A 20104-nucleotide genomic window follows, 5' to 3' on the forward strand; every position below is an offset into this window, starting at 1 on the left:
ATCAAAATAACAAAAAAATTATATGATCATAATCTTGACTCCGAGACCTACAAAAAAAAATTTTAGTTTAAAAAAAACTTCAATTTAGTAGGTCAAATTGGCCTTCAAAGTGAGATGTTTGTAGAAGTTCTTATTTTTTCTTGTGTGGCTGCCACCTAGGATGCCACATAAATAGTTACGACTGAAACCCTTTTGGCTGAAACCCCTTTCGACCCATCAAACCACAAGCGGTTAGTTTGGTTGTTTCATAAAAAAAAAAAAGTTAGTTTGCCTGTCTCATGTAGAAAATAAGATTTGTGTTTTCTTTTTTTTAATAAATATAGAAAACAATGAAAAATAGAAGAGCATTTTCGAAAGACAACGATTTTTGAAGCCATTTTCAGCAACTATTTTGTGGATTTAATCAGAATTGTAAAGGATCAAATATTTTTAAGGTGTTTTTCCCTGTCTACTTATTTTTACTTTTATGAATTATAAATTGAAGAATTAGCTAGTATTTAGTGTTCAAAATCTAAATTAATTTTTTTGTTTCTATAGATTAAAGTATTCAATGGACAGTAAAAGGAAAAGATCAAGGAAATATGATAGAAAAAGAGATGACAAAATGAAAGGTCATACAAAACATAACCAAAACCAACCTACTGAAATTCCTAAATAGGATGAGATTCATGAAGAGAATGAAAGTAATGAAGAGGAAGAAATTGGCAGTTCTACTGATAAAAACAAATTAGAAGGCATAACAAATTTGATGGATTTGGATGAGAAACTACTAAACCAAATTTCATCTAAAGATATGATAAATGGTAACACTATTAGAAAGCATTGTTAGAACATGTGGGATGAATATTTTAAAGATAAAAGTATATTTGGACAGGCACAATTATTTGTCAAGTTATTTAGGAGAAAAGATATGAGACTTGATTTGGAGTTGTTGGTTGTTGATAATAGGAAAAACCATGTGCATAATATTAATAAAATAATAGTTGAAAACTTGCAAAATGCTTATAACAAAATTGACTACATAACTCGAGGAGGTGATTTGAGTAATGCATTCAGAGCATTGATGACTACTATATCTAGTAGAAAATTGACACATAGAAAATAGGTACATGCAATTTTTGATGTACTACATATATCTAGAAGAACTATTTAGAGATATATCAAAAAGAGAAATATGCTAGATGATAACATTGAGAATAATTGGGTGAATATTTGTAGAGTTCCTTGAAAAGACAAAATTTCTAAAGATGTGAAAAGACAAGTTATTGAATTTTGGACTACACATTCTCATGTTTCTTCCAATAGATGTGATACTATACAAATTAAAGATCAAGAGATAGGGGCCAAAATTGAACATCCAAAACATTTCATAGATATAACTCAAAGTGAATTATTTCAAAAATTCAAGAAAGAATTTTCAAATGCCAAAATATGTCAGAGAATGTTTGAGAGTTTACATCCTTCCTTTGTACGCATAAATAAGATGCGTGAAACTTGTTGTTGTCGAAATCATGTTGAATTTGGTCTACACTTGCAATCATATAAAAAAGTTATGGCAGTACTTGATCCTAATTTGGTCATCCCTAGTAGTACAACACAATTTGTGAAGTCCATATTATGTGATAAATTAGAAGATTCGGATGAGTTCAAAGTGCAATGCATCAAAAATCAGTGTGAAGATTATGAAGATTTATGCAAATTTTTTGAAATGCAAATTGAGAATATTAATGAATCGACACTAGTTTCATGGATGAGATATGAATATGAGACATACCAAAATAAGATAGGAGATGAATCCAAACAAATTGTATTGAAGGAGAGTGAATTGTGTTATGATGAGTTTATGACCAAGTTCCATCCATTAATATATTCATATATCCAACATTGTCATGGTCTATGATGACAAGCTAAATAGTTTTGTGATTCTAAAAATTATTTTTTACTTGGTATACTTTTAGTTGCATATTTTTTTGAGAACTATACATTTTCACCTCAAATAAAGCTTCAAGGGCAATATTATCATTCTCAACAAGCTGCAATATTTGTGCAAGTGACCTACAAATATGCACAATTTGAGGTGGATGAGATAGAAAGGTTGGATGAAAATGAACACATCATCATCAAAGAGGTTCATTTCTATATTAGTGATGATAGAGTTCATGATAGGAGTTATGTGGCTCATTGTTTTGTAATGTTCTCTGAAGATCTTAGAAAGTATGGAATAAATGTTTTAGAGCACTGGATTTGGTCTGATGGATGTGCAGGTTAGTATACACAAACTTACACATTTATTTAAATTTATTTTAACTTATATTTATAATTTGTACATGCCTATCTCAATTTACATCAATACATGTACACAAATAATTGTAGATACTTATCATGTTTCATGTTCATAGGACAATTCAAATATGCAAAAGCATTTAATTGGTTAGCAATGCAACATGCTAGAACCAATGTTAGGTTTTTATAGATTTTTTTTGAAAGTGGACACGAAAAAGGAGAGCATGATGGAGCCGGAGCATGTATAAAGCATGCGCTTCGACAACATGAACTTGCAAGTAAATATGCATTTAATGTGCATGTTTAATACTAGTAGCATATATTTTAAATTATATACGCATGTTGTATGTACATATAGGGAATAGGATAGAGAGTGCAAATCAAATTGTTGAATGGTGAAAAGTTCATTTTTCTACTCAAGACACTAAATACAATAAGCAATACTTTTGGGAAGTGAAAGGTGAACTAAGTTATATTTATTTTTAATGTATTTTTCAAATTCTTGAGTTTTTTTATTAAATATTTATTTTGAAATATGACAACTAATTTTTTTATTTGTAATAGATATAGATCGATCTAATCCTTACAATTGTTAAAAGATTCCTAGTATTAGAAGTTTACATCAAGTGATGACTACAGGAAACCATAAACCTCCAGTAATTAAAGTAAGAAAGAAAACATATTTTTGTGATGACTGCATTAAGGAAAATCTAGTGAGTGCATGTGAAAATATTGTGAATGGATATGTTTCACATTGGGATTTCAAGGAGATAGTTAGAAAGCCTCCTTTTGAAGATGTTGACATTGACATTGACATTCCTGATCCTGTATATCTAGCTAATTATGAGCGCATTTCTAATTTAGTTATGGTAGGTTTGTGTGCATATAAAAATATATAAATTAATATACATGTATATTCATTTTAAAATTAATTTATATTTATCTATTTTTATATCCATGCAGAAGATATTTTTGCAGTTCAAGCCTTACCAAATCATGTGGAAAATGTTGACTATTATCTTTTAAGATGCACAAAAGAAAAACACAAGTTTCTAGAAGGAACTATAGATGCTGATGAATAGTCATATCCACTTGGATTAGTTTTTATTGAAGGAACATATTATGAAAAAACGAAGGTAACTGATAGTGGTATTGAATTTATTGAATACAAGCCTGCAGGAAAAGTTTTACATTACAGTAACCATGTTATAGCAACCAAGTTACAATTTGAAGGAATACAAAGAAGAGGATGTCATGGAAATAAAAAATGGAAACTGTCTATTGAAGAACGTGAAAAACTTTTAGAGATAATAAAAACTAGAGAGGATGCTAACAATACAATGTTTGTGGAGCTCTAGTTTACCTATGTACTTATTATGGAGCTCTAGTTCAACTATGTCTATATAGCTCTTATACTTTCACATTTAATGTTGATAGGATATTTATTTTATAAATTTGTATACATTGGATAATTTATCTTGAATATGTGAAATTAGAAATGTTTTATTATTTTCATTTAAATTAGACATGGATATCTCATTTAAGACAATATCTTAGGACCTCCCCTTAAGACAACCTCTTAGGACCTCCCCTTAGGACTACCTATTACCTAACCTCCCCTTAATACCACCTATTAGGACATCCCCTTAGTACCACCTTTTAGGACCTCTCCTTAAGACAACCCCTTTAGTATTTGTATGTATTTATATACATTATTTATGTTTTCTTATGATTGTTAATGTTGTTATGTGTTTATGTACATATAATCTTTATGTTCTTATATGATACATTCTTTATATGTTTGCATATAATCTTTATGTTCTTATATGTATTAAATTTTATTAATTAAATTTTGTAACATGCATTCTTTAGGTCATACTCTTTATATGTTCTTATGTACATGTATATGTTATATTCTTACTCGTGCATTAATCTACATTCTTATATATGTATTATTTAGGATCTCCACTTAAGACATGTCATTAAATATAGTTAATTATACTTAGATTAAGGCGTTAAAAATAATAACATATACATAAACATGAATATTGAAAACATACATGTCTATATTTAACATGAACATATTTACATACATCTATGAAATAAAATATACATGAATATTGAAAACATAAATAAGGCATTAAGATGAATAATGTATACATAAACATGAATAAAACATACATAAACATAAATGATTATGACATTAAAAGGTCAATAACATGTACATAAACATTAATAAAAATATGAATATTGAAAATATGTATTACATTCTTTATGTTCCTATGTATTCTTTGTGTTCTTATACGTATTCTTATAGGTAGTTCACATCATGTATTCTTTACTAGTAATCTTTATGTTCTTAAATACATTTAATAAAATATAAAATACATCTATGAAATAAAAAATACATTTTAATCTACATTCTTATGTATAATTTATGATCTCCCCTTAAGACATGTCATTAAATATAGTTAATTTAGGATTTCCCCTTAAGACATGAATATTGAAAAAATGAATAAGGTAATAAGATGAATCACATATACAGAAACATGAATAACTCATACACAAACATAAAATATTAAGACATTAAAAGATCATTTTAACATGTACATAAGACATTAACTAGTATTCTTTATGTTCTTAAATATGTAATAATTTATTTATTAAATATTGAAAAAATACATACATTCAACATGAACATAAGACTTTCAAACATAATATGTATATCTATGTAAAATAGCACATCTATGAAATAATGTATACATACCCATGTAAAGTGTATCCAAAATACCATATAAAATGTCTCCAAAATACCACATCAAATGTCTCTAAAATACCACATGTATCAAATGTATCTGAAATAACATATATCTCTAGATATCAAAGTATTTGAAATGATATGTATATATATAAAATATCCCAACATCAATGAAATAGACATGTGTAAACTAAGATCAACCACATCCCCCTCCTGATCCTTGACCCCAAAAGGCTCTACAATCTGGATCTAGACCCTATTTTAAATGAAAGAAATTTGTAAAATTATAAAATTATACATATGTATACATGCATGTATTATATCATATGTACAATATATCTATCAAATATATAATAAGAAATACATAGTATACTTGTGACTCATGTCGTGCAGGATCTGTCGGGGTCTAAAGATCTCCAAAATGCAATAGACTATCACTAAGACCCTATAGAAAACACATGTACATGTACACAAGTTAAATTGAATCACTCAAGAATATGTATGTATAAATTTAAGCACATACATATAAAAGATCTTGAGTATGCTAAACAAACTATATAAATGTGTAAATTATAGTAATAATTAAATATAAACATATATACATTTACAATATTTACCATAGCATCATGTAATGCTCTACCAATCTGACTGATATCTGAGTCATGTAGTGATAGAGTAATCTCTAAATCACAAAATGCAGGTGCTCTAAGGTCAGGCTATGCAGGAGTAGGAGCAAGTGCTACAGGATCCTAAGTAGGTGTGGGGACAGGTGCTATATGGCCCTCTGTAGTAGTAGGTGCTATAGAATGTGCATGGATATCCTCCTATCTTTGTGAGGGCTGTGATCCTACTATGCATGACAAACTATGGCTAATGTGTCCACCAATTTCATGAAGAGGAATCCCCATGATTGTTGCCAATGCTTGATATGATCCAAGAAGATTAGATGCTAAATAAGATGCCATATGACACAATGCATCCACATCTGATATAGCTAAAACCTCTAGTGGCGATGGTAGATCTGCTATCTCATACTGATCATCAACTCCTATGCTAGAGGATGCACTTGTCAAAATAGGACCACGAGATCATAACATATATCTGCCACATCTATCTGAAGATATCTCCTATAAGTGTTTGGAAACTATGACAATGCTAGAAAATATCTAACTCTTGACTATATCATTAGGAATAGTCAAACTCGCAACAGTCATCTGTGAACCTCTCGACATGACCAAAAGGTTTGGACCCACCATTTCTCATTTATTAACAGGTGCAGGGGTGTCAGCAGGTCTAAATCTCTTTGACAATTGGCCTCGGCCCTTTCCACCATGACCTAGAAAATTTGTATAATCGACATCATTATGCAAATAAAATTTTGCAAACAATTATTTATAGAAATAAAGAGAAACTCATCCTTATATGGCCACCTATGATGTGTAGCTAACCACCGAGGATCTATAAATGGAGCAACGAGTTGATCTGTACACTTTGTCACTGAATAACCTCTAACCCTAGGCCTATCTATATAAGAGGGAAACATGGTCTTCACCATAGCAGTGGTGACCTCACCATCAATCTATGAATATTTCATAGTGCCAGTGACATTGTGAGAAAGGGAAGATTAAAATGTCTCAATACTAATATCATAAAATGAGTTGTATGTAGAGATCGTCTCAGTCATCTGGCACAACACATCTCTAATAGAATCAAGATAGTCAAGAGCATGAGATAATCTAGCAATAATATTTGCAAATAAACACTATCTGTCCTTAGTAGATGATGGTCTACGTGCTGTGCCTAACTCAACACTAGGACCCCCTCCTTGAACACTAGCCTCCCCTGAGGACGTAGGTGCTCCACCAGTACCAGATGCCATACTGATATATACAAAGATCTCTATCTATAAATGCAAAGTTAAGATATACATACATAAGTACATATAAAACTAAAAGTTAAATTTAATTTAAAACATGTATGTATATAAATATGTACAAAGTTGAATGTAACTAAAAATATGCACATTTTATTTAGTACATCTAGCTCATGTATGTGAGCATCTAGCTCAAATATGCACATCTAGCTCATGTATGTGAATAAAAAATATGCATGTATGTTATTTAGTACATCTAGGTTTACTATGTTAATATTTTCTAAAATGTAACTAATAGGTTTGTAAAATGTAATGTTATTTAGTACATATAGGTTTGCTACATTAATGTAACTAATAGGTTTGTAAAATGCTATGTTATTTAGTACATATAGGTTTACTATGTTAATGTTTTCTAAAATGTAACTAATAGGTTTGTTGTTAATGTTTACTATGTTAATGTTTTCTAAAATGTAACTAAAATGTTATTATATAGGTTTGTACTATGTTAATGTTTTATCAAATGTAGTTACTTTAGTTATCTAAGTCTCAACTTGAATTTTCTATGTTTGAGATCATGTAAAATCTAAATTTATGATTAAATGTACATATTTAATTAAAAAATACTATATAGTTTTCTATCTTTAACATATCAACATCTAACTATATAAAGAAAATTAACTAGTCTAAATAATCAACTACTAAAAAAACACTTAAAATATAATTAGTTTAATTATTAAAACACTTAAAAACAATTCATTTAATTAATACTATCATGTAATAAGTAAAAAACACAAAAAAAAACAAAAAAAAAAAAAACAAAAAATGCAACTACTTGTTATGGTGAAAACACCCTAACCACTTGATAACCACAACAATGAAATGTCTGTCCACAATGATTTTTTGGTATTTATAAACCCATGGGGGTTCTGGCCAAAACCCTTTTAGCTAAAAGGGTTTTGGCTGGAACCCCCCTCTGCCACATCGTTGTGGGAAAGCACCATGTCTGTACGACTGAAGACATTTTGGCTAGAACCCTTCTGGCCAAAAGTGTTTCAGCCAAAACCTCGATGGATATCACAAAGGGTGACATAGGTTTGTGCTTCAATCCTAGTGCCTTTCCAAGCCTATAGATCACAAGCTAACATTTCTAAAAAGTGGTTATAATAGCAAATCAGAGCAACAGTTCGAGAGTTATGGCCTTCTAAAGTTGAGCAACCCAAAATCTCTAAAATAATTTTCAAAGATGTATTTGGCTGACTTTATATGTTTTGTTAGGGTCTATTGGCCCTAGGTATTAAGTTTGAGTGTCTAGAACTTTCTCGAGTGACATAAAATTGCGTATTTAAGAAAGGCCCGAACATTGTCTAGAGTAGCTCTGGGTGATAGTTTGCAACCTATCTTGCAAATTATTGTACTGAAGGCACCCATGTGGGTTAGCATATTGTACTTATGAATTTTGTAATTCCATATTTGCGGCACAAATAAAAAATCCATATTCTGTTCTTGCATTTTCTATTGTTTCTTTGTTTCTGTTATGAGTTTATGGTATTAAGGGGAGCACCCTACATCAAGTGGTATCAGAGCATCCCTACTTCAAGTGATATTAGATAATCCTTGCTTCTAGTGGTATTAGAGTGGGAGTTTTTGAGTATATGGATAGATCATTGATTGTGAGGCAGTTCACACCAAGACTGTGGTTTGGACTCAGTGTGTAGATAGATTGCCGATTGTGAGGTAGTTTTTACTAGGGTTTCAGTGGAAGCACAAAAGTGCCTCCACAAAGAGAGCATGGTGGAAGAGATGTAGGTGTTACACATGAGGGTTTTTGAGCACTCTAAAGGAAAATGAAAGCATTGGAAGAAAAAATGCGAAGAGGAATAAATCTTCTTGTAAGAGATGAAAGCGAGGATGAGGACAAAGTAGAAGAAAATGCTAGAGAAGAGGCAGTTCTAAACCTAGAGGAAGAGAGGCTTTTTAGGGCCATCTCCAATATTGGAAAAGCACCTAAGTTTGAAGCTCCCAAATTTTTGGGAAATCTTAACCTAGAGGAGTTGATCGATTAAATTAATGAACTGGAGGAGTACTTTCAGTATGAAGATATTGATGATCTTGATAGGGTCAAGTTTGTGAAGCCAAAATTGAAGGGACATGCAAAGATCTAGTGGCAGGAAGTTCAGTTGAAGTGAAATAGGAAGGGAAAGGAAAAAATCACCAGATGGGAATAGATGAAAGATAAACTGAAGTGATAATTTATTCCCATGGATTATGAGCTTGATCTATTGAAGAAAATGCAAGGGTTAAAGCAAGCAAGAAAAATTGTTCAAGAGTATACTGAAGAGTTCTACCAAGTTCTCACTGTATATGAGCAATGTTAGTATGCTAATAGAAACCAAATTTAAATAAAGCTTCTACAAACTAAACAAAATTCATAAACTTCAAGATAAGATGAGCTCTCAATTGAGAATATGAGCCATTAATGGACTCTCTCAATAAGAAGCTCTCTTGTTGAGTAGCTTTATCTAAATGGATAGGATGTATGCTCAATATGCTTCCAAAGGCTTCAATGGATGATTGTGGATTTTTGGTGTGGATAGATGGCTTTATTATGGATTTGGCTTTCAAAATAGCATTATAACTTTACTTCATAGATTGTGTTATTTTGCAAAGGGGAAGGATCCAATTTATAGGCAAGAGGCTTGAGGGATTGAGGGCTAAGATGCAAGGAAAGAAAAAAGCTCATGGAGGGCTTAGATTGCATGAGAGGAGAGCACATGGATTGTGCTTTCTTACAACCAATCAAAGAGTGACACATGTCACATGGTGAGAGGATGGAGGAAAGGGGAAGGACGAGTCATCAAAGGAGGCTCAAGGGATAAAATCTTCATAAAGACCCTTCATAAGTGCTTTGTAAGAACATTTATGACTTTGTGGGCTTTATAAAGTTTTGTGTTTGAAGATATTTGTGAGAGATACCATGAAATTCGAATTTGAGGGTTTAGGGAGGTTTTAAGCTTGCTTAGGGTTGTAAAAATGATTAGAGGAAGGGTTAGAGATGGCTTAGGACTAGGCAAGTGGATGGCAAGTGGATTGCAATTAATGAGGGTGGGTGAAGGAGGAGATATTTGTTAACTTTGGCTTGAGTTAGCAAGTCTTAACCCATGTTTAGGGAATGTGACAAGGTTAGGAGGGGATTATGATTAGGGTTAAAGACATCTTCTAGAAGAGTCTAGGCTTTGGATGAGGATGAAGACTTTCTAGAAGAGTCTAGAACTTCCTAGGATAAGATTTTATGAAATAAATAAAGTTTTATATATTTCAAGGGTTTGGGTTGAGGAGATATTTATTAAAATATTTTTAATAAACATGAGGATTAATATTTAATCTTGATTAAATATTTTGAGTTGGGATTAGGGGTAGGAAATGATGAGATTAGCCTTTAATCAAAATTAAATAAGGATTAGAAGATTTTGGAAGAGGTTATTGGTCTTAAAGAAATTGGCCAACTTTTGGGAAAAAAATAAATAAATTATTTATTTTGGGATTTTTGGTCAATTTATTAATTAAATAATTAATAAATAAGGAAATAATGTTTAAATAAGATTTAAACATTTTTGGGAGGGATTTCTTAATTAAATATTTTTAATTAAGATAAAGGGATTTAATGGCATAAAAATTAATTAATTAATTAAATAATTAATTAATTAATAAATGATGATGTCATCAAGAATTTTTTAGAAAATAAAAATACTTTATTTTCTAAAGGTTTTTTAGGTGTCTACACTCACTAGAATAGGCCATACAGAAGCTGGTAAGGAAAGAAAGTCACCCATTATTTTAATGGGTTAATGATAAGAATTTAGGATGAGTTGAGTCTAGTTCAAATGAACAATATTAAGGAGGCATACCAATTTTCCCTAAGAGTTGAGGAGAAACTGAGCAAGAATTTTGACAATAAAAAATAGTGGAAGGGGTCATGGTGGAAGATCTAGTGGATGCTCTTATGGTGGTCATAATGATGATCAAAAGAACAAGGATGAGGCTAGAAGTAGTAGTTAGAACCAAAGGAGAAACAATTTCAGTCATTTCCATGATCAAAACAATAGAGATTATAGAGGAAGAGGTAGAGGACAAGGATCTAGAAGAGGAGGCTTTCATGGGAAATGTTTTCACTACAAAGAAGAAGGCCATATAGCATTTGAATGTACCCAGTGCCAAGGAAGTATAGATTGAAGAATAGAAGGCCAGGCTAGAGTTGCACATGTTGATGCTAGATCCTCAGATTTTGAAGATGCTAAAAGAGGAGAAGTCCTAGTTAACTAGAGAGTCTTGCTGAGTGGTGATAATGAACCTGAACAAAGAAGGAGCTTGTTCTGCACGAGGTGCAGATGTGAGGATAAGTGTTGTGATGTGATCATTGATGGTGGAAGTACTGATAATTTAGTGTCAAAAATGATGGTCACCAAGTTAAAGCTGAAGAGGTAGAAAAACTTGCATCCATACCATATTGCTTGGGTGCCAGATGACCACAAGGTCATGGTCAATGAGTAGTGCTTAGTGAAGTTCAAGACTGGAAGCTACTAGGATGAGGTACTATGTGATATAATACTTATGGACATATGTCATATATTATTGGGTAGGCCATGGCAATTTGATAAGCATGCTATACATGATGGGCGAACAAATACCTATACTCTAACTAAGGATGAAGTGAAACATAAGCTGAAGCTGTTGAAGGATATAGAAGAAAAGATATGTAGTGCTGCCAGAATATGTTTTGTTGATGGAAAAGAGTTTCTTAAAGGTATGAAGCATGAGCATATATGTTTTTCTATAATTCCTAAAGATAGTAAGAAAGAAGTAGAGGAGGTACCTGCAAATATGTTGGGAGAGTTTTTTAATATTGTATCAAATATTGTACCTGATGGATTGCCCTCAGTGAGGAAGATCAGTCACCAAATGGATTTTGTTCTAGGAGCCAATTTTCCAAACAAGGTAGTGCATAGAATGATACCAGTAGAAAGTGGAAAGTTGAATAGGCAAGTTCATGAGTTGTTGTAGAAGGGGTTGATTCAAGAAAGTCTGTGTCCATGTGTTGTACTAGTAATATTAGCACCAAAGAAGATTAAAGAATGGAGGATGTGCATAGATTCTCATGCTATCAACAAGATCACAATAAAGTATAGATTTCCATTGTCAAGGATGAATGATATTATAGATTGTTTGAGTGTAGCTAAGTATTTCAAAAAGATAGATCTGAAGAGTGGGTACCATCAGATTCATATTACAGAAGGTGATGATTGGAAGACTACTTTCAAGACATGGGAATGACTATATGAGTGGTTAGTCATGCCTTTTGGGCTAACTAATGCATTGAGCACTTTCATGAGGCTCATGAATGAGGTACTAAAGGAGTTCCTAGGTAAGTTTTTTATTGTTTACCTAGATGATATTTTGATCTTTTTTAAGACATTGGAGAAAAATTTGATTCATATTCGCAAGGTGTTTGATAAGTTGAGGGAAGAAAAGTTGTTGATAAACTTGAAGAAGTGCAGTTTTGTAAAGAAGGCATTGGTGTACCTAGGATTTGTAGTCTAAGGAGAAGGTATGAAAATGGACCTAGAGAAAGTGAAGGCTATTCTTGAATGGCCTACTCTAAGGAGTGTGACAGAGGTAAGATCTTTTCATGGACGAGCTATGTTCTATAGAAAGTTCATAAGAAGTTTTAGTAGTATTTGTAGATCCTTGACTGAAATAATGAGAGGAGATAAGAAAGAGTTTAAGTGGATTGTAGGAGTAGATAAGAGTTTCAATATATTGAAATAGAAATTTATTGAGCAACCTATTTTAGTACTTCCTAATTTTAACAAGGTGTTTCAAGTAGATTGTGATGCTAGTGGTATTGCAATAGGAGCTATTTTGAGACAAGAAGATAGACCTATTGCTTATTGTAGTGAGAAGTTGAATGATGTAAAAGGAAAATATTTTGTTTATGATCAAGAATTTTATGCTATAGTTCAAGCATTGAAGAAGTGGAGACACTATTTTCTTCCTAAGGAGTTTTTTTTGTATACTGATCATCAAGCTTTGCAATGTTTGAATAGTCAAGGAAAATTGAACCAAAGGCATTTAAAGTGGGTTGAGTTTTTATAGAGTTATACATTTGTTTTGGAGCACAAGAGTGGGAAGTCTAACAAAGTTTCATATGCTCCTAGTAGAAGAAAACTTTTGCTAACATAAATGCAGATAGAGGTGGTTGGGCTAAAGGAACTAAATAGATTGTATTCAAATGATCCTGATTATGGTAAAGCATGGAAGACATGTACATAACCTATTACACTTGATAGGAAAAAGTGGTTGGATTTTATGATCAAGGATAATATATTGTTCAAAGGAAGCTAGTTGTGCATTCCTAGAAGTTCAATGAGAGAGAATCTCATCAAGGAGAAGCATAGTAGAGGACTAGCTAGAGATTTTAGTAGAAATAAAACTATAGCCTTCATTGCTAAAAAATATTACTGGCCATAGTTACAGTAATATGTGATGAATTTTTTACAAAATTGTTGAGTATGTCAGATGGCGAAAGGAGTAAAGCAGAATACAGGGTTGTATTAGCCATTGCATGTACTAGAGAAGCCATGGGAGGATGTCAACATAGATTTTGTTCTTGGATTACCAAGGACCGAGTGCAAACATGATTCTATTTTTGTGGTGGTTGATAAGTTTTCAAAGATGCCACATTTTATTCCTTGCAAGAAGACTAGTGATGTTGTTCATGTAGCAGAGTTGTTTTTGAGAGAAGTGGTGAGACTACATGGTCTGCCAAAGAGTATAGTTTCAGATCAAGATACCAAATTTATGGGGTATTTCTAGCTTACATTGTGGAAGAAGTTAATGAAAATTTTTATGTTTAGTTCATCACATCATCCATAGACTAATGGACAAACATAAGCTATGAATCACAATTTGGGAAACTTGTTGAGATGCTTGGTTGGAGATAAACCAAAAGGATGGGATATGATTTTACCATAGGTAGAATTTGCATATAATAATTCTATCAATAGGGGTACTGGTAAATCACCATTCCAAATTGTATATGGGAGTTGTCCCAAAAATGCTTTTGAATTGAGGTAGTTGGATAAAGGAGAGATAAGTAGTGCTGAAGTAGAAGATCTTGTTGAATATTTAAAGAGAATCCACAAGGAGATGAGAAAGCACATCATAAAGATGAATACACATTATAAGGCTAAGGCACATGTGAAAAGGAGATATAAGGAATTTTAAATTGGATATGAAGTCATGGTTCATTTGAGAATGAAGCATTTTCTAGTAGGTACATATAATAAGCTGAAGATGAAGAAGTTTGAATTGTGAAAGATAGTGAAGAGGCATGATTCTAGAAATGAGTATGAAGTGGAATTTCTTGCTGAATTGAATATTTCACCAATATTTAATATTTTAAATTTTATAGAGTATTATGAAAGAGGTGATGGAGATGAATTTGTAGAAGCATAGTGGAGCATTCCAGCAACTAGTTTGACTACAAAGGAGATTGAGGAGATACTGGATAGTCATGTTGGAAAAAGTACCAGAAATAGAACTTATGAGGAATATTTGGTCAAATGGAAAGGGAGACCAATAGAGGAATCATCGTGGCTAGCAAGGGAGGAGGTTAACCATCTTGGTTTTCCTTTGAACACTTAAGGCATGACAGGGTCACTTCTCAAATTACCCGGGGTGTCTGATGCAGGAGCATCTTGGGTGTAAGGGCAATCTTGCATCACCTAAAAATATTTTATTTTCAGTCTTTTTTATTTTAATAAGGGTTAGTAGACATGGTGGTTACTATTTATGAGAACTTGCTATTTTTAGTAAGTTTTTCATATGAGCTCGAAATGTTCTCATTTTCTATAGGAAGGTTTTGATATAAGTCTACCATAAAAATATCATTGCTCCAACTTAAGTATCAAAGAATTTATTAAAAATTTTTGGTAGAAAAATTTGTAGAAAAATCTTCGGGCTCACCGTTGGAGGCCTTAGAGTTCCCAGATGAGGTTTGAAAACTTGATGGAAGGGCTCAATTCAAAAGAGTGAAAATCAGTAACTAGTTACAATTGGTGGTTTTTCCTGAATTGGGTTTCCACGTTAAATATTGAGGTCAAATGTGTTCATTTCTCTTATGTGTTTTCAACTAAGTTAAAGTAATATTAATCATAGTTAACATCCTAAGATTTTCATGTTAAGAATTTGCTGAGCTATTTCAATGTTTTTTTAGTGTGTTTGCTAAGCATGACTAGAGATAAGTTTTCACAGAGTTATTTTATACTAACATCTAAGGGATGTGGGATTTATTTTTGTGTTAACTGATTCACCCATCCCCTCTCAATCACTCCTCTTATATTTTCAACAATTGGCATCAAAGCCTTTGATGCTTGCAGAGAAGGTTTTAAAGACCTAAGCTAAAGATTAGGATGTCTTATAGAAGAGAGATTCCCAAGTTAAATTGAGATAACTTTGCAGCATGGAAATGACTTATGAGGTTACATGTGGCAACTGTTAGTGATTTAGGTTGTAAGTATCTTGACACTAAATATAAGACTCCCACTGGAAAGTTATTAGTTGAAGATATTGCTGAAAATAAAAATCATAACATCATGATGATGGACATTACTTCTGCTCTTAATTAAGTTGAATTTGATGAAGTCAAAAGCTATAGCATAGCTTATGATATGTGGATTAAACTAAAAGCCATTTATGGAGGAGATGATAATGTAAGAAGATCCAAAGCTGAAAGTCTCAGAGGACAATTTGATCAGATGTAAATGAGAGAAGATGAAAACATTGCAAAATATGTTGAGAGAATTAAAGCAAGTGTGAGTGCAATCAAAGCATCTAGAAGAGACATTGACAACAAAATAGTTGTAAGAAAGGTACTCAAAATCCTTCTTCCTAACTATAGAAATATAACTTTGGATGTTCTAGTTGGAGCATTGACAACTTTTAAGTTGGATAACAATGAAAACTATGTTCCTAGTTCCAAAGGTATTGAGTCTGCATTTGAAGCCAACCTTTTACTCAAGAAAAGAGGTAAGAAATCAAAGGCCAATCAATCAGGAAGTGAAGAAGAAGAAGAAAGTTTAGACAATGATCTTGAAGTTGTTGTAGCCCTACTTGCAAGAAAATATTCCAAAGGTAGAGTAAAATACAAAGGCAAGATTCCTCTAATCTTCTTTTCTTGTGAAGAAGTTGGTCACATTGCTATAAGGTGCCCAATCAGAGAAAATAAGGATGAAAAGAAAACTAATAAAGACAAGAAGGAATTCAAAAACTACAAGGACTACAAGGAAAAAGGTAAGAAATCTTATTTTATAGCTAAAGATTCTATTAATAGTGAAGATGAAATGGTATATATTATTGTAAAAGATGAATTTGATGATGAAGGAGATAAAATGGTAGTTATCTCTCATGAAAGCAAAAAATGATACATGGATTATTGACACTGGCTGCTCACATCATATGATTGGAGAAAAAACAAAGTTTGAGCACATGGAATATTATGATGGTGGTAGTGTGAGATTTGAAAACAATGAACCTTGTTGCATAAAAGGAAAAGGATGTATCTCATTAGCCAATGAACTTATATGTGACAATGCTTATTGGTTGAAGGACTAAAGCACAATCTACTAAGTGTGGCATAGTTGAATAACATTGGATTCAAGGTAGAATTTATGAATGGGAAGGCCAAATTGGTTGATGAAAAAGGAAATCTAGTTGGATCTGGCAAACAAACAAAAGGTAATCTATTCTATCTAGACCTTAGTGAAAGTACATGTTTTATTGCTCAAGTAGAAGAAAGATGGTTATGGAAAAAAGGATTATGTCATGTGAACTTTGATAACTTGGTTAAGATAAGAAAAAATAAAAGAGTAAGAGGAATCCCTAGCTTAACAAAACCTGATATGGGTCTATGCAAAATTTGTCAAATTGGTAAGATGGGAAAGACTAGTTTCAAAAACAAGAACTTTCATTCTGAAGAAGTCTTAAAGCATGTTCATACAGAATTATGTGGACCTATTAGAATAGAGAATTATAGTGGAGATAAGTTCTTCATTCTTTTTGTTGATGAATATTCTAGAATGATGACTCTAATGTATCTAAAAGAAAAATCTAAAGCTTTTCAAAAATTCAAATGGTATCTAGAAAGAGTAGAAAAAGAAACAGGAAAGAAGCTAAAATGTTTGAGATCAGACAGAGGTGGTGGATTTATTTCCAATGAATTCAATCATTTTTTCATTGAAAAAGGAATTAAGAGATAGGTATTAGCCCCTGGTACACCTCAACAAAATGGTATAGCTAAGAGAAGGAATAGATCCATCATGGATTATGCAAGACCATTAATGATAAAAAAGAATTACAATCAAATACTAAAGGAAGTAATCAGTACTGAAGTGCATATCTTGAATAGAGTACAACTAAAAAAAGACTCAAATCAAACTCCTTATGAATTGTGGCATGGATACAAACCTAATGTAAATTATTTGAAAGTATTTGGCAGCAAATGTTATAGCTTGAAAGAATCTAGGAAAGGTAAATTTGATGTCAAAGGTGACGAAGGCATATTCCAAGGATACTCCTATAGAAGTAAAGAATAAAAATGTTTGAATTTGTCTACTCATGAAATCATAGAAAGTGCACATGTGAGAATTGATAAGTTTACAGAAAAGATTTAAGAAGAAATCAACAAAGAGCCTGAGGATTACAAAATATTTGTTTACTATGAACTAAATACCCTACCAAATATATCTAGAAGACAAGAGGCTTCACCTCTCGAGTCCTCAAAATCTCCATTAGCTACCAAGTTGCAATTAGTGCAACTCGAGTCATAGTTTGAAGGACCCGAGTTGTAGTAAGAATCTATCGAGCTACTACTAGAGGAAACCTAGTCTGATGGACCCAAGTCACAAACATTAGGACCCAAGCTTAATACTAAAGTTCATGAAGAAATTAGTGAAACAAAGTCCAAATCCAAAGTACTTGTGCTATCAAGATATATTAAAAGACATCATGCACTTGATCAAATCATTGGAGACAAGTTCAGTGGAATAATGAAAAGAAACAAATTGAAAGGTACATGTTTACTTACTGAATTTGAACCTAGAAATATTAAAGATGCTTTAGATAATGGAAGTTTTATTGAAGCAATGAATGAGAAAATAGAACAAATAGAGAAGAAAAAAACTTGGACTCTTGTTCGTAGACCCAAGGATGAAAATGTAATTGGCACAAAGTGGGTATCCAAAAATAAGATAAATGAAGATGGAGAAGTTTCCAAAAATAAAACAAGGTTGGTACATAAAGGTCACTCTCAAGAAGAAGGTATTGATTATGATTACACATTTTCTCTTGTTGCTGATTAGAAGGTGTTAGAACTTTACTAGCATATGCAACTCATAGAGGATTTAAAGTTTATCAAATGGATGTAATATTTGCATTTTTGAATAGAATTCTTGATGAGGAACTCTACTAGAACAACCTAAAGGTTTTGTAGATCCTAACAAAAGAGATATGGTTAGAAAATTACACAAAACATTATATGGTCTCAAGCAAGCTCCTAAAGCTTGGTATGAAAGACTTCATAACTAACTGATACAAATTTGTTTTGAAAGAACAAATGATAAAAATAGTCCCTATATCAAAGAAAGAACATACAAGAAGATTGTGTTGGTAGAAATATATGTGGATGACACTTTATTCATAGGAAATGATGATTTGTGCAAGGAATTTTTAGAAGACATGAGTATAGAATTTGAGATGTCTATGTTTGGAGAGAAAATTCTTTGCTGGATTACAAATCAAGTAGAAGAAAGATGGTATCCACATTACTCAATTTAAATATATCAAGAAGATACTAAAGAAATTTGGAATGGAAGACTCAAGACTAGTTGGAACCCCTATATCTACTGGACATTAGCTTTCCAAAAATAATGATTCCAAAGAGGTAGATCAGACCACATACAAATCAATGATTGGAAATTTGTTGTATGTAGTGTATACAAAGCTTGATATTGCATTAGCAGCTAGTATGGTGGAAAGATTCTTAGAAAATCCCAAAGAAAATCACACAATGAAAATCAAAAGAATCATGAGGTATATGAATGGTACTAAAGAATATGGTTTATGGTACAAAATAGGAGGTAATTTGGATTTAAAAGTATTCATAGATGCTGATTGGGTAGGAAGTATTGATGAAAAAAAGAGCACCAGTGGTGGAGCATTCTTTCTTGATAAAAGACTAGTGTCTTGGACAAGCAAGAAAAAAAATTGTATTTCTCAGTCCACAACATAGGCAGAATATGTGGCAATAATGGTTAATTATTCTAAAATTTTTTAAACAATTATTGGCAGGTATGAAGAAAGAGATCAAGGATCTACTTGTTATATACTATGATAACACAAGTGCAATCAATATATCAAAGAATCCAGTGATGCATACCAAAACAAAAAACATTGCTATAAAATATCATTTTTTGAGAGAATTGGTACAAGATAAAGAAGTAAGATTGGAATATGTGAATACAAAAGAAAAAATTATAGACATATTCACTAATCCATTACCTAAGGATGCATTTCTGTATCTAAGAGGTAAGCTAGGGGTCATTCCCCTATCTAAAGCTCACTAAATGAAGTTTAGTGATGCATCAACCAAAGCATGTTGAAGAATAATCAGTTGGTACAATATTGACAAGGGCATATTGCAAATGAATCAGTACTTAAGGTATATTGATATTCATTGAATATTGTCTTTGGCATGAGATGTCAAAGAGGGAGAAGTTTTCTATCATATATCATAGAAATTTTGTAAATAAAAATAGAAAGAGATGTTAAAAGGGAGAATGAACTTGGTTTGATATTAAAGACAAAGTTTTTCTATTAGAAGAAGTTGTTGCAAACAAAAATTTTTTGATAGAGGGAGAAACTAAGGGCTGAAATAGTTTACACTGATAGAGGGAGGTCTCATGGATAAGAATAAGAATGAAACTAAGGGTATGTTCCTTAATTTATTCTTGCTCTAAAATTTCATTGCATTATGAAATGTTGTGTTGCCATCAATGCCAAAGAGGGAGATTGTTGATAACAATTGATTAATTGTGTATTATGTTTGATGTTATAGAAAATGTCATATAATTTCCCAT

The sequence above is a fragment of the Cupressus sempervirens genome, chromosome 9 (genome assembly GCF_028749045.1).
Source record: "Cupressus sempervirens isolate cs-2001-9-10 chromosome 9, ASM2874904v1, whole genome shotgun sequence".
Lineage (NCBI taxonomy): Eukaryota > Viridiplantae > Streptophyta > Pinopsida > Cupressales > Cupressaceae > Cupressus > Cupressus sempervirens.